The sequence below is a fragment of the Phyllobates terribilis genome, unplaced genomic scaffold, assembly GCF_046119375.1.
Source record: "Phyllobates terribilis strain yellow unplaced genomic scaffold, ASM4611937v1 Scaffold_306__1_contigs__length_2273795, whole genome shotgun sequence".
In the NCBI taxonomy this organism is placed as follows: Eukaryota; Metazoa; Chordata; class Amphibia; order Anura; family Dendrobatidae; genus Phyllobates; species Phyllobates terribilis.
Window position 1 is genome coordinate 1,692,257 of NW_027363066.1, and position 17,396 is coordinate 1,709,652.

The window sequence follows — 17,396 nt, forward strand, 5'->3', positions numbered from 1 at the left end:
AGTTCTGCTCAGAAGGTAGGCCTAGAGAAGAGGCCAGGGCCAGAGTGGAGAAGCGAAGAAGGAACAAGAAAGAAGGAGAAGAGACAGAGAAGTAGAAAGGCTCTGAAACAAGAAGGCAGAAGAGACCCTAAGAACCCACGAGATAACGGGTGAAGGGTCAGGCAGAATAAGGGTACCGGATTCCCAAGTTGGTGGCGGTAAATTATCCCTCAGCCAAAGACCGGAGGTCGTGATCATTTATTGGTGCGACCCCCCGCCAAACCTGCTAGGAAGGCACCATATAGGATAGCGGGAAATGGGGACCACGTTTGCCCGCATAGATCCGCGGCAGCTGGACAGAAGTTTGGTCACTGGTGGGGCACGAGCCAGAGGAAGGACAGAAGGGAGTCCTGTGCCATACTCCTGAATTGCCTGAGGGTTGACCGAGCCCCTCACCTGGTGGACGCAGCACGGCTTGGGCAGTCATTACCGGCGGAAGTGACTTGGATATCAACTGTGAGTAAAAGACCCTGGACTGCAACACGTTGTCTCTGTGTTTCTTACCGCACCAGCACTAATGGTACTGGGACGCCCTGCACCACAACCCCCACCATCTACGCTCACTGCCCTGAGGCTACACTCCTCCCGTGGGGAGTTATACTATTCTCTGCTGCACCCACAACACCAGCCTCAGCGGTCTGCCCTGCAGCGGAGGTTCACTCTGACCGCAATCCACGGGTGGCGTAGTCGGACATTCATAACTATACTAATAGACTGCCACAGCATTTGGTCTGACCACCCTGCGCCACGGGACCAGGTTGCCACTACTACCCCCATCAGCACCGTACACTAGAAGGCCCGGTTCCGAGTACCCCACGGCCCAGGGGGCGAGTCATACTATTACTTCATACTGTGATCGCGCCCACACACAAGCGGTGCCGGGGCGATTGGCACCGGGTGTCAGCTGATTGTCACAGCTGACACCCAGTGCTATGTGCAAGGAGTGGTTCCACACCGCTACCTAAACATTAAGCCCCGAAATGTTGTGATCGAAATCAATCCCAGCATTCCAGTGGCAAGGGGAGGTAAGCAAATACTGAGCCAGGTGCCGGTGGTTGTCATGGTGACTTGGATGTCGTCATGACAACATCCGAGTCACCAGACACGTCACTGACAGCGTGGGAGAATTCTCTCACGCTCACCGCATGCGCAGGAGCATTCTCCCAAGCTGTCACTGACGTGCATGAGGTGAGCTGAGTTCATTGGACATGAACGCGGCTCATCTGGATGCCGTCACAGCGAGACACTGAGGAGCGCAAGCATGCCTGCGCTTCTCAGTGTCTGCGGCATGGCAAGCTGGATGGCAGCTTTCCGCTGCGATCCAGCCTGTCATGTCAATGTAGCAGAGCTGAAGCCGTCCTGGGAACCATGGAAAAGTAAGGATGAGGTTGGTTTATTATTTTACTTTTATTGCAGAAGACATTGGCTTCAGCTGGAATGGGAATGACCGTAAGTATGGTTTAATTTAGAACATTAAAGGAATGTGTCTTTATTTCAATTAAAGGACTTTATTCTGGGTGTTTGTGTTCTTTTTAACTTTGACTCTGGGGTTAGTAATGGGGGTGTCTTATAGACGCCTCTCCATTACTAACCTGGGCTTCATGTCAGCTGGCATTATAAGCTGACATCAACCCTAGCCCTATTACCCCACTGCCACCGCTACAGGGCAGTGGGAAGAGCGAGGCTAAGTGCCAGAATTGGCGCATCCTATGGATGCGCCATTTCTGGGGCGCCTGACGGCTGGTGTTTCTAGCCTGGGAGGGGGCCAATATTCATGGCACCCTTCCTGGGCTACTAATATCAGCCCCCTGGCTGTCTGCCTAGCCTTTGCTAGCTATTAAAATAGGGGGAACACCACGTCATTTTTTTGGGGGTCCCCCATTTTAATAGCTAGTAAAGGCTAGGTATTCAGCTGGGGGCTGATATTAGTAGCCTGGGAAGCTCTGTGGGTATTACCCCCTTCCCAGGCTTCAAACATATGTCCCAGCCGTCTGCTTAACCTTCGCCAGAGACTAAAATTACGGGAAACCCCACGCCAATTTTTTTTAATAAATCATTTATTTTAACACTAAATGACAAGTACAGTAATCAACACTATCACTGTAATTCTTATATATGTGACTGACATGTTTCTATCTATCTAATCTATGTGTGATGCTCTATTCTTTCTGTTCTAAATTGTCGGGTACCGATGCTGAATTGCCGGCCGGCTTTTTTAAAGAGAGTGTCTTCTGAGCAGTTTGTCAGCTTTTGGACACCTTTTAAGGAGTTTTCTATGTGTTTTTGTTTGCCTGCCATTGGTTTTAACGGTGTTCGACGAACAGTTCCATGAACATCCCTTTGTTCGATGAACTGACCCGAACCTGAACACTACAGGGGTGGCTCAACAAAAAGTAAAAAAAGTAAAAATTCCAAAAGTGTCAGAAAGTGGAAAAAAATAGCAAACTGTAAAAATATTTAAAAAAAAATGAAAAAAATAATCCACAAAAATAAAAATATACTGTACCCATAAATAAACATTCTTATGAAAAAAAGAAATAAATAAAAGTACACATATGTGGTATCACTGCGTCCGTAACGACCTGACCTATAAAACTGTCCCGCTAGTTAACCCCTTTAGTGAACACAGTAAAAAAAATACACAAAGCAAAAAATGTTGCTTTATCATCATACCGCCAAACAAAAAATGTAATAAAACATGATCAAAAAGATGAAAGCAAATAAAAATGGTACCGCTGAAAATAACATCTTGTCCCGCAAAAAACAAGCCGCCATACAGCTCCATCAGCCGAAAAATAAAAAAGTTATAGAGACAGAATTTTTTTTTTTCTATAAAATTGTTTTTATTGTGTTAAAGCGCCAAAACATAAAAAAAATATAAATGTAGGATCGCTGTAAACATACTGACCCAAAGAATAAAGCTACCTTATCAATTTTACCACACGCGGAACGGCATAAAAAAAAAACACAAAAAAAAACAATTCCGGAATTGTTGTTTTTTATTTATTCTGCCTTCCAAAAATTGGAATAGAAAGCGATAAGAAAATGTCACATGCCCGAAACTGGTATCACTAAAAACGTCAACTGGTCCCTCAAAAAACAAGCCATCACATGACTCTGTCGGCCAAAATCTGGAAAAATTATATCTCTCAAAATATGGCGTCTTTTAGTATGTGACAGCTGTCAATCATAAAAAAACTATATGAATATGGTATTGCTGTAATCGCACCGAAGAATAAAGTTGTCTAATCAATTATACCGCACGAGGAACGGTGTAAAATAAAAACTTTAGGGTTGTGATAGGGTTAGGGTTAGGGTTGAGCTAGGGTTAGGGTTGGGCTGTGATTAGGGTGGGGCTAGGGTTAGGGTTGCGCTACGGTTAGGGTTGGGCTAGGGTTAAGGTTATGGTTGGGCTATGGTTAGGGTTGGGCTAGGGTTAGGGTTAGGCTAGGGTTAGGGTTGGGCTACGGTTATGGTGGGCTACTGTTAGGGTTGGTCTAGGGTTATGGTTGGAGTAGGGTTAGGTTGGGATTGTGCTAGGGTTATAGTTGTATTAGGGTTAAAGTTAGGGTTGTGTTGGGGTTTGTTTTTTTTTTTTTACTTTTGAAAAAAATCCCAACGATATGGCGACTAGTGTTGAGTGTAAGTGCTCGCTATTTGAGTTTGCATCGGGTGCTCGGGTATAAACTGAGTATCGCGCGTGCTCGAGTCTCCGCCCCATATGTTTTGCAGCTGTTATACAGCCAAAAAAACCTTGCGGGTATTGCCTGCCATGCACGACGTTGTTCGAGACTCCGCGGCCGCATGTTTCACGGCTGTTAGGCAGCTGCGACACATGCAGGGATTGCCTATTTGCTATGCAATCCCTGCATGTGTCACAACAGTCTAGTGGCCGTGACTCATGCAGCGGCGGCTCGAACACAGTTGTTCAGCATGCAGAATATACTCGGGCAGCACTCGAGCGTGCTCAGTGAAAGGTTAACTGAGCACGCTCACTCAACACTACTCTGCTCTCTTTCCCAGGTCACACAAAATTCTCTGCCAATACCTACTGTGATTACAAGTGCCCGGAGGAGGACAAGAGCTGTAAGTCATTACATACACCACTTTGCAGTATTCGCTGATGCAGAATGGTGAATGTAATGACGTACTGCTATGCTTTACTCCCCTTGCACTCGTAATCACAGGCGGTGATGACGGTGAGATCCATGTGACCTGGTTAGACTCATCAATTTTACCAGATCTAATAGAGAAAGCTTTGTCTAACCTTCTCTGGGACATCTTATCTTTTCCCTGTACAACGCTGCTTGCTTATGACTGGGCAGCATGATACAGGGGAAAAAGAGAAACGCCCTCAGAGAAGAATCTATGATACTCCCTTTTCTTAGTTGTAGCGTTAATTAGTATATAAACTTTACAAGCTAACAGCTGTGCAAAGGAGATGAGGAATAAAAAAATATGTTTTATTCCGATTTTCAGCCACTTTATCATGATATAGCCAGTTTAGCATCTAAAAAATGGTGAAACGACTTCTTTAAATCAGAACTTGGGCTTTCATTTGTTGGAAAAAAAGAAAGTTACACTTGGCAACAAGATTGGTATTGTTAGCTTTCATAAATAAGTTGTAAAAATGAAATTTTTATAACAATTGTTTCACAAGTCTAATTAAAAATCACCGTTTAGTTTTTCTTGCCAAATCAATATTTTTTAACTTTCTGCTTATTATATGTTTTTGACAACAATAAAAAGAGTGCATTGAATAACATGCTTTTCAAGTGCAGCCTCAACAGTAATGCCCACAAGAAGCAAAGAAACTGGAATGCAATCAATCAGTAATGTTTTGTTTTTTAATTAGATAATTTTGTATCAAAAACAAAAGGGCAGTTAAGTATTCTTAACATACTTGTATGTAGTTGGAATTACAGAATATTCATTAGTGAAATTACTATAAAGAATTACAATGAATATCTTATAAGTTACAACATTTTAATTTTTACTTATTCTTTTTTTTATTATAACCTTACATCCAGCCTCACAACACACCAGAGAGAGAAATAACCATGATGAACCCTTTTACACATAAAATAAATAATATTTATTTTTAGATACATATAATCCTGCTAAAGTGAATGGGTCACAGAGAATCAGGCTATAAACATCCATAGCTCAGGATAAGGGATGAGCGGACCTGTTGAAATTTGGATCTTGGTACCCGACCCAAACTGTATTCCAAACTTCGGTTCGGGTACCAGAACTGTACCCAAACTTGAACCAGGACCCGAACCCCAATGAAAAACAATGGAGACCCGAACTTTGGGTCTGAGTAAGAAAAAAAACTCTCTCTACAGCGGACTTCCCCCGTGACTCCGAACATTGCAACAGACTTCTAGAGAAAGTCCATGTTCGGCGTTTAGCATTGGACTAACTGTCCGGTATAAATGCCGAACTTTTAAGTTCAGGTACACTCATCTCTACTCAAGATTACTTGATTTAATTTTAGTACACAGAATCTAGAGCAATCAAATAAAACTAAAAAGGACAAGTAACTGAAGCATTCTGTCTCTCAAAAAGACTCGGGTGGGTAATCCTAGAACATCCAACAATGGTTGCCGAATGTTTTCAAATTTCTTAATTGCATTTCTCTTTCTATAGACTCCTATTTACAACCACATATTGTCCATTTTATTCCCCAATTGCTGGTGGTTGGACATCTAACCAATGTTTTTGTGCCTGATATAAAATATGTGATATACCTATAGCAATCGGAGATTCCAAGTCAACCCAATCCCTTAGATACCCCCCGATACACATATCCTGAGATGCGCCTAAAATCGGATTCCAAATATGCTTTTGTTTTAGGGACAGAGCATCTTTCCAAAATGGGCCTGAGTGTATTCCCAGAACATATTCATCAATTGTGCATTCTCCACTCCACACCTCATTCTTCACTCATTCTCATTCTGCACTTGAGTGAACCCCAATTTTATGGAGGAAGCTGGGTGTTCTATAAACCCTATGAATAAAAAAGATCTGTGAAAGCCTCTGTAATTTACATGGGGACAACCTGGGAATGAGCTCCAACAACTCCCTCTACGGTTCTTCAGAAATTGGACCAATATCTGCTTCCCACTTAGATTTAAATCGGTATTCCTATCTCTAAGATCCTCTCCCTAAATATAGTAGGTATAATAATAATATTAGCAAATACCTCCAATTAGAAATGTGGTATAGTTCTTCTGATTTGCTATGTCACCTACCCCATGGCAGGGCATTGCAGCAGCTTAGATATCCATGGTTATGGCTTATCATAAAGTGACAATTAGTAAGTAGTTTTTGTAACCATGGTGTCACGGGTGTGTCAGAAGTGACAGACAGTCACCCTGCAGTTGGTTGCAGGAGATCTCTACGTTTGCCTTTACAGACATTTTCTTAGACGCTGTCTCTAGGACCCAGCGGCTACCTTCCTCTGGCTATTTAACACCCTGCCTGGGTGTATAAATACCGGCTATGTATTCATTACTACTTGTGAAGGCTTAGCATGAGCAGTACTTCATGCTCTCTAGAGCTTGAGAATGGGTGCGCATTTGTCTGGAGTTCGTCTAAAGCTAAGCAATTTCCCCCTGTTTGTCTACCTCTGTTGTCTATAGTGTTTAATTGAGATCAACTAGTGCTCATTTCCTCCCTTCCCTAGCCTTAGCCATATGCCAGGGAAAGACAGGACAATGCACATGTGCAGCGACTGGTGAAGAGCCAATACAAGGGAAGACAGAGTGATGCTAGATCAACCTAAGAGGTCTCCACTTCCCCCCTTTCGCTAGAGTTTGGGCTTCCTTTCCCTCTTCCCTTTGTGATGCACTATTGTAGCACCCTGGGGGTTTGGTTGCTACATAGGTATTGCATCTTTCCCAGACGTGCGATATCTCACTCTCAGGTAAGGAAGGAGGAGTGTGGACCAGGACCCCGATACCTGCATGCATTATACCACATGTCCGGGGGACAGGGCGACCAATATGCTCCAAGTAGAGCACGACAGTCCCTGTCCCTGGCTGGAGTGGGGGGGGGGGGACACCTAGTAAAGGGGGAACCCGGTAGTGCAGGAGCAGGGAGGAAGCAGTTCCTGGGTGCACCTAGAGGAAGGTATAAAAGGTGGGCACCATCTTAGTTCAAAGAGAAGTCGGTTCAGTCAGAGGGAAGATGTGACAGAGCAGGTCTCTGTGGAGCTCTGCTCTGGATGCGGGTCTAGCCTGTGAGGCCCAGTCAGCTATGAAGAGAGAGAGAGAGTTGGGGAGAAGAATGAAGAAGAGCGGAGGAGGTTCCAGGAACACAGAGGAGAGAAGGGACCCCAGGGGTGTGGACCGGCTGATAGCCACCATACGCCCGCATCTACCTGAGCAGTGGGGTCAGGCCAAGGGGGAGACGGGTCCCCGAAACTAGCGGAGGCGGGAAACTACCCTCAACTAGAAACCAGAGGCTGTGACATTTTATATGGTGCAGCCCCTCGCTACACCCGCTAGGAAGGCACCACATAGGGTCAGGGTAACTGGCGCCGAAGTTTACCCAGAGAAGGCCTGAGGCAGCCAGACAGAAGCGTGGTCACTGGTGGGGTATGACAGGCCAGAGGAAGGACACGAGAAGGGGGTCCTGCGAAGCGCTCCAAAATTATCTGAGAGTTGGCCGAGCCCCCTCACCTGGTGAACATGGTGCGACGCGGGAAGTTACAGCCGGCCGGAGTAACGTGGAGTAACGAACTGTGAGTAAAGATCCTGGACTGCATTACAGAGACTCTGAGTTATTATTCCCGCGCACCATCACCCCCATCATTCACCTACACTGCCCTGGGGCTACACTCTTCCCGTGGGGAGTTATACCATCCCTGTGCTGCTCACAAACATCAGGCCCAGCGGTCTCATCCTGACCGCAAACCACGGGTGGCGTAGTCGGACATTTGAAAATAATGAAAACTATATCAATAGACTGCCACTGGTTTGACCACCCTAACCCACGGGACAGGGTCATCGCCACGATGACTACAACCCCCAGCATCCCACCAAAGGCCCGGTTCCGGGTTCCCCACGCGGCCCAGGGGGTGAATCACTGTCTTTTCCACATCTTGCGTGACACATGGATACCTAAGATGTTGCCATGATCTGTACATGGGGTAAGCAACATAGTGAATCAGAAGAACTATACTACATTTAGAATTGGAGGAATTCGCTAATATTATTATTACAACTAATACATATTGAGGTAGGATCTTGGAGATGAGAATAAACCTTTAACTGTCAGAGGGTTTTCATCTATGCAAGGTCACAGAAGTTGTTAATATTTAGTAGAAATTAAACCATGTTTGTGGTTCACAGATATGATCATATCTTGGATAAAGTGATTGTGTATTAGCATCCTTGTCATAGTTGACTGGGTCTAATATGTGTGCCTAAGTTGTAGGTATTTGTAAAAAGATGATAAGGCAAACCAGGGGAGGAGTCCTGAGGAGATAATTTGCATATTCCCACTGCATTTTGGGGTAAGTGAAGAGTCTCCGGGAGCTCAAACAACACTGGATTTTGGCTGTTGGAGCTGAAAAGAGGACATCGGTAAAACGCGCGCCTACCGCCGCGCGCATTTTGAAGCTTTTTTTTTAAGCTTTTTTCACTGTTTTCAGAACATTAACAGTAAGAACATGGAAGAGTCCAGGAGCCATTTGGTGAGCTGCATATCCTGCTACATGTTCACAGACTTGCCAGTGGAAAAGCCAAACTTCACATGCCAGAAATGCAAGCTTGTGTCCCTGTTGGAGGAAAAGTTGCGAAATCTAGAAGAGAGGTTAACTACCTTGAAAATCATTAAGGAAGGTGAAGAGTTCTTAGACAGAGCAGAATTATCTCTTCATGATTCAGAAAGAGAAGAAATTCGAACTGCACCTGACGAAACAGAGGAATGGAAGCATGTGACCCACAGAAGCAGGAGGATCGAGAGGCAGTCAGCACCCATACTGCTCAGGAACCAGTACCAGGCTCTCACGCAGGAGAACCAGGAAGAAATACAGCAAAATAAGACTTTGCCAGCAATGAATAACCTTGTAAGCCCTCAGAATCCTCCTGGATGGAGAAAGAAGAATGTTGTGAAGAAAAAACGGAGAGTGGTGGTCATGGGGGATTCCCTGTTAAGAGGAACAGAGGCCGCTATCTGTAGACCAGACATAACCTCAAGAGAAATGTGCTGTCTTCCTGGAGCAAAAATTAAAGATGTGTCTGACAGGATATCAAGACTCTTCAGACCTACCGATCACTACCCATTCCTGCTAATACATGTGGGGACAAATGACACCGCAAGAAAGGACCTGGAAACCATCTGCAGTGACTTTGAAGACTTAGGCAAGAAAGTGAAAGAATTGGGAGCGCAGGTGGTCTTCTCATCCATCCTCCCAGTGGATGGCCATGGAACAATGAGGTGGAATAAGATTCTACAGGTGAACAACTGGCTACGTCGATGGTGCCGTCAACAAGGATTTGGATTTCTGGATCACGGAATGAATTACCTATATGATGGACTACTTGCTAGAGATGGGGTGCACCTTACGAAGACTGGAAAACATGTATTTGGAAGTCGCCTTGCTACACTCATCAGAAGAGCTTTAAACTAGAACAATGTGGGAAGGGAAGCAAAAGGCCAGAAAAAGCCATACAGCTGACAAATACTATTGAGATCTCTGCTACTGGAAGTGGAAAGGAAGAACAAAGACAAAACAATTTAAATAATAAAAATATGGGAGGAAGAGAAACCAATCACAAACTAAAATGTTTTTATACAAATGCACAAAGCATGGGCAACAAACAAGGAGAATTAGAACTACTAACGCAGAAAAAGGAATATGATGTCATTGGAATCACTGAAACTTGGTGGGACGATACACATGATTGGAATAAAAGGCTAAAAGGATACAACTTATTTGCAAGAAACAGACTTGATAAACGAGGAAGAGGTGTCGCATTGTATGTTAGAAAAGCGTATATCTGCACAGAGATTGAAGCTTCAGAGACTGGGAGTTCTGTGGAAACTGTATGGGTAAGAATACAAGGAGAGAACAACGGAAAGGACACCATTGTAGGCATTTACTACAGGCCACCTGGGCAAGCTGAAGATATGGATGAACTCTTTATGTATCAAATGACCAAGTTCTCCAAAAAATATGACGTAGTGGTCATGGGAGATTTCAACTATCCAGACATTTGTTGGGAATCTCTCTCAAGTAAAACTAACAGGTCAAGAAAATTCTTATCCTCTCTTGCTGACAACTTTATCTTCCAAACGGTAGGGGAGAAAACAAGGGGATCTGCTACTTTGGATCTAATCCTTATAAACAGGGAGGAAATGGTTGAGGTGGTAAAGGTGGCTGGGACCCTAGGAGGCAGCGATCATGCTATTATAGAATTTTGGATAACTAGAGGAGGAAGACATGTGAAGACTCAAACTTCAAGGTTAGATTTTAGAAAGGCAGATTTTAGGAGACTCAGAAAGAGAATAGGAGGGATCCAATGGCTGGATGTCCTAAAGGACAAAAATGTCCAGGAAGGATGGGAAATTTTTAAAAATGAGATTCTCAAAGCACAATCGTTAACAATCCCGAAAAGTAGGAAGAATGGGAAGCATTTAAGGAAACCAGGATGGATGAACACAGAACTTAAACACATGCTAAAAAGAAAGAAAGAAATGTTTATTAAATGGAAAGAGGGAGGCATATCTAAAGAAGATTATACTGCAATCTGCAGATCCTGCAGGGCATGTATCAGGTTAGCTAAAGCTGTCAATGAATTAAGGCTTGCAAGAGATGTCAAAAGCAATAAAAAAGGATTTTGGGGGTATGTCAAAAGTAAAAGAAAAGTCAAAAGATGTTATAGGATTTTTACAGGATGAAAATGGAGAAATGGTAAGAGAGGATGTTGAGAAGGCCAAACTTTTTAATTCCTATTTTGCATCTGTTTTCTCTCAGAAAGAAAATGTAACATCAACTGATCTTCACTGTCCTTTTAAAGGAATAGAAGAATCCAAGTTATATGTAAACAGAAAGATTGTGAGGGAATATTTAGCTAACATAAATGAGTTCAAGTCTCCAGGTAAAGATGAATTACACCCCAGAGTACTGAAGGAGATCGTAGAAGAAATTTTAGAACCACTCTCCATAATCTTTGAAAATTCTTGGAGAACAGGAGAAGTCCCAGAAGACTGGAGAAGAGCAAATGTTGTTCCTATCTTCAAAAAGGGGAAGAAGGTGGACCCAGGGAACTATAGGCCGGTGAGTCTGACTTCTATACCAGGAAAGATCTTTGAACAAATTATTAAACAACATGTATGTAAGTACCTGGATAAGAATGAAGTGATTAACCAGAGTCAGCATGGGTTTGTAACTAACAAGTCATGTCAGACTAACTTAATTTCCTTCTATGACAGAATCACTGACTGGGTGGATCAGGGAAATGCTGTAGATATAGTATATCTTGACTTCAGCAAAGCATTTGACAAAGTATCTCACACCATCCTTATTGAAAAAATGACCAAGTATGCAATGGACCAGGCAACTGTTAGGTGGATTCATAACTGGCTTAGTGATCGGACTCAAAGGGTGGTTGTAAATGGCTTCACATCCAGTTGGATGAATGTCTCAAGTGGGGTACCACAGGGCTCCGTCCTGGGACCTGTATTGTTCAACATCTTTATCAATGATTTAGATGAAGGAATTGAGGGTAAACTTATTAAATTTGCTGATGACACATAGCTAGGAGGGATAGCTAATACTAGAGAAGAGAGAGAGAGGCTTCAAAAAGACCTAAATAAACTGGAGCAGTGGGCAGCAACCAACAGAATGGTTTTTAACAGGGAAAAATGCAAAGTACTACATCTGGGCAATAAAAATGAAAAAAGCATATACAGAATGGGAGGAATAGAGCTAAGCAACAGTACATGTGAAAAAGACTTAGGTATACTAATAGATCATAGACTGAACATGAGTCAACAGTGTGATGCAGCAGCAAAAAAGGCAAATACAATTCTGGGATGTATTAACAGAAGCATACAGTCTAGATCACGTGAAGTCATTATCGATCTTTACTCCTCTTTGGTCAGACCTCATCTGGAATACTGTGTACAGTTTTGGGCACCACATTTTAAAAAAGACATAGACAAACTGGAGCAAGTTCAGAGAAGAGCGACCAGAATGGTGACTGGTCTGCAAACCATGTCCTATGAGGAACGGTTGCAGGATTTGGGAATGTTTAGCTTGCAAAAAAGAAGACTGAGAGGAGACTTAATAGCTGTCTACAAATATGTCAAGGGCTGTCACATTGTAGAAGGATCATCTTTATTCTCATTTGCACAAGGAAAGACTAGAAGCAATGGGATGAAACTAAATGGGAGGAGACACAGATTAGATATTAGAAAAAACTTTTTGACAGTTAGGGTGATTAATGAGTGGAACAGGCTGCCACGAGAGGTGGTGAGTTCCCCTTCAATGGACGTCTTCAAACAGAGGCTGGACAGACATCTGTCTGAGATGATCTAGTGAATCCTGCTTTGAGCAGGGGGTTGGACCAGATGACCCAGGAGGTCCCTTCCAACTCTACCATTCTATGATTCTATGATTCTATAAGGCAAGTTAATCTCCTTCTGGAGTTTCTACACCCCATCTTCAAGCAGATAATCTATTATCTGGATTACTAAGGTTACTGTATTAATGGTTAGTGGCCACATTAGAAAAGTAAGTACATGCCAACAATGATTTTGCTACTGAGAGAAAAACATTTGATTTATTGTGATTTACACTAAATTGAATGCGCTGATTCCAAACATGAACTCTGAATTTTCCTGACACATTTAGATTTTAAGTTATACATGCAAAGCCTATTCACTTATAATATTAATGCATTATATATTGGAAATATTCCAACGTACATGCCCAGACCTCTCCGAACACGCTCATACAGGTCTATCGGCTGATGTCAGCAGGGAGTATATAAGGCAAACTGGACAGAGCTCAATAAAGTGATCTGTTATAGAGCTATCAGTTTGGAAACTTAAGGCTGGAGTCATACTAGCGTATAAAAAATTGGTCCGATGTTGATCCAGAAAATTAGGACGAGTGTATGGCGCTATGTTATGCATACTGCTGAATAAAAAGGGTTCATTAAATATTATGCACCCAAAAAAAATGTTTTGTGTGCAAAAGCAGTAAAACATTAAAAATCTTATATTAATCTGGTATCGCTGTAATCGTACTGACCTACAGAATAAAGCCATTGTATCGCTTATACCCAGGGCCGGCGTCAGCACCCGGAGCACGCGGGCAAGTGCCGGGGCCCTGAGCAGGCGGGGTGGGCTCACTCACCCGCTGCGCTATGGGACCTGTGAGAGGAGGAGGGCGGTGTCAGCTCCCGCTCCCCCCGCTTGCTCAGGGCCCCGTCAGCCGTCGGCACAATACTTACCTCTCCCTGGGCTTCCGCAGCAGGTCCGATGTCTTCCGCAGCTGCAGCACTGTGACGTCTCAGGTCAGAGGGTGCGGTGACGTCTTTCCACCGCGCTCTCTCCTGAGCCGTCACAGCGCAGAGTGGGAAGACGCCGGCGATGCTGGAGTCCAGAGAATCGGCAGCAGGTGAGTAGTTAGGTGAGTATTTTATTTTATTTTTTTTTAATGTATGGAGGCATGGGGAATTATAAGGGAGGGGGGAGAGAGGTGACATCCTGCATGGGGCGTTATATGGGGGGAAAGTGACATCCTGCATGGGGCATTATAAGGGGTGGTGACATTATGCATGGGGCATTATAAGCGTGCGTGACATCCTGCATGGGACATTATAAGGGGGTGACATAATGCATGGGGCATTATAAGGGGGGTGACATAATGCATGGGGCATTATAAGGGGGGTGACATAATGCATGGGGCATTATAAGGGGGAGTGACATAATGCATGGGGCATTATAAGGGGGAGTGACATAATGCATGGGGCATTATAAGGGGGGCTGACATCCTGCATGGGGCATTATATGGGGGGGATCAGCCTGCATAAGGCATTATGTGGGGGGAACAGCCTGCATAAGGCATTATGTGGGGGGAACAGCCTGCATGGAACATTATGTGGGGGCATAGCCTAAATGGAGCGTTACATGGGGCATTATAAGGGGGGGCGACATCCTGCATGGGGCATTATAAGGGGTGGTGTGACATCCTGCATGGGGCATTATAAGGAGGGGGAAGTGACATCCTGCATGGGGCATTAAAAGGGAGGAGGGGTGTGACATCCTGCATGGGGCATTATTAGGGAAGGGGGAGAGAGGTGACATCCTGCATGGGGCATTAAACAAGGGGGAAGTGGCATCCTGTATGGGGCATTATATGGGGGAAGTGGCATCCTGCATGGGGCATTATATAGGGGGGGAGTGACATCCTGCATGGGGCATTATATGGGGGGGATGACATCCTGCATGGGGCATTATAAGTGGGGGTTGACATAATGCATGGGGCATTATAAGCGGGGGTGATTTCCTGCATGGGGCATTATAAGGGAGGTGACATAATGCATGGGACATTATAAGGGGGGACATTCTGAATGGGGCATTATATGGGGGGGTGACATAATGCATGGGGCATTATAAGGGGGGGTGACATCCTGCATGGGGCATTATAAGAGGGGGTGACATCCTGCATGGGGCATTATATGGGGGGAACAGCCTGCATGAGGCATTATGTGGGGGAAACAGCCTGCATGGAGCATTATGTTGGGGCACAGCCTGCATGGAGCGTTATATGGGGGCCAGTATTCTGTATGGAGCGTTATATGGGGCCAGTATCCTATATGGAGCGTTATAATGGGGCCAGTATCCTTTATGGAGCGTTATATGGGGGCCAGTATCCTGTATGGAGCATTTTTTGGGGGCCAGTATTCTGTATGGATCAATTCGCCGGTTTCTGAGCTATTGTAGAATTTACAATAGATATCGGTCATGTAATGTAAGAAGTGAAATCTTCTTCATTGTATTATATATATATATTTTTCTGCGGCATCTGTGCGTCATGAATCGTGGTATGTGTAAAAGGGGCCCACTGAGACTCTTTCGCCCAGTGCCCACGAAATCCTGGAGCCGGCCCTGCTTATACCGCACGGCGAATGTCATGAAAGAAATAAAAAGCAATTCTTGAACTTTTGTTCATATTTATCCTGTGGATGCTGGGAGTTGTTGTTTCACAAAAACTGGAATGTCCATAGTTCCTGCACCTACAAAATGAGCGAAAATGTGTAACAATGGGAATGGTTTCTCTCATAGACAATGATTCCTGCTCTTATATGTCATTTGTCCATTGCTAGATGTATCACCAGCAAACAAAACACTCAATGTTCTTGATTTCAGGCCTTAAATACACTAAAGCTGGAATTGGACTGGTTGCTATGGGCTATAGGTCTTTGTTCCTATGGTAACAGTGTAGTGTTGTCATAGAGCCTAGCATTTAATTACATTTGAAGTAATATAAAGTCATTTACTTTTTTCAGTCACAGTAAATGCAGTTTACTTTTGGGAACTTTTCCTTATTCGTCCTGCTCCTCCAGCCTTGATGCTAACCAATGTGATCTGCCATATTATTACTACTTGTTATAAATATTAATTAATACCTGTGGAGATATCACTCATGGTCATATGTGACATCATCAAATCCAGGAGGCCATTGTTACCTCACAGCATGATGTCACAATGACTGTGGGTCTATATAAACGGGTGTTCAAGGGGCAAATGATCATTTCAAGAGATGAAGACAAGGAGAGCAGAGGATCCAGGATCGAGGACACAGATTCTCATTTCAGGAGATGAGACGAGGAGATTGGAAGTTCCTGGATTGAGGATACAGGTAAATGAGAAACTTTACAGGGATTTGTTAGTGAACTTAGCGCCAACATGGACATCGATCCTCCAAGTCTACAGATTGTGGCTGTAAGGTTCTAGCTTTCTCCAGTCTTTGCTGGCAGAATCTCTAGACTTGGGTGATGAAGGTTCTTTGTGAGGTCACACAGCGGAATGTTGGACACTGAGAGTTCTATGCAGCAAACATGGGGACATCCCTGGGGCTATCACAGAGGTCAGCAGCAAGATGGGACCTCGGATGGAGACACTGTATAGGCTACTTCGGTCAGTGACAGTTCCAGTGGTATCTGTGGCTGGCACAGATTGCTGGTGGTGGTTCGGTCATTTTAATTTCAGATTTTTGAGGCAAAAAAAAATCTACCCTTAGTCCCCCACATGGGAGAGAGGTTGGTGTAGATACATTGGGGGACACATATTAATTTATTTTACTGTATTTTACATAGATATAAATGTAGCACCCTGAGGATTCGGCTGCTACAGGGGTATTGCACCTCAACCCAGAGGTGTGATATTCCACTCCCGGGTAAGGATGGAGTGTGGAACTGAGCTCAGTTAGCTGCATGCACTACACACATCCCATTTCCGAGGGACAGACCGATGGTACTCCCACTAGAGAAATGTGCAGGTACGACAGTGTCTGTTCCTGGCTGGAGTGGGAGGGGGGTGGAACATCCCAGTAGTGTAGGGGCAGATAGGGGGAGCAGCCTGGGTAAAGCTAGGAGCTCATTGGGTGCTGGTCACCTGAGCTCACACATAGAGGGAGTATATAAGGTGGGAACCATCTTAGATCAGGGTCAGTCTGTGAGACGTCAGTCTTTTGTAGAGGTTTGGTCAGTCTGAGAGAGCCTGAGAAGCAGAGAGAGAGGAGAAAGAAGGACCCAGAAGGGGGAGAAGAGGGAACTCCAAGAACCCAAAATTAGATCAGAGGGTGAAGAGTTGGCAACAGGGTACCGGATCCCAAGCTGGTGGAGGCTACAGCACACCTTAGCTAGAGACCGGAGGTCGTGGGCAGGATCTGCCACGACCACCCACTAAATCCACCCGGAAGGCAAACCAAGAATAGGGTCAGGGAACCCAGAGACAAGGGTTTACCACAAGAGGCCCGAGGGAGCCGGACTTAGGTGGATCCCTGGTGGGGAAGGCCAGAGAGAAGGACAAGTCAGAAAGGGAGCTCAGGACCACGCTCCAGAATCACCTGGGGGTTGGCCGAGTCCAAGACCTGGTGGACGCAGCACGGCTCGGGCGGTCACTTAAGGCCAGAGTGACCACAAGAACAGCAGTAAGTAAAAACCCTGAACTGCACAGCCAGGCTCGGAGTCTTCTTAACATCCACACTGCACCACCACTACCACCATCCTCTACACCTGACCCCCTGAGGCTATACCCCTCCCGTTGGGGGTTATACTACCAGAGCTGCACAAGCACCACCAGCCTCAGCGGACCCTGCTGCAGCG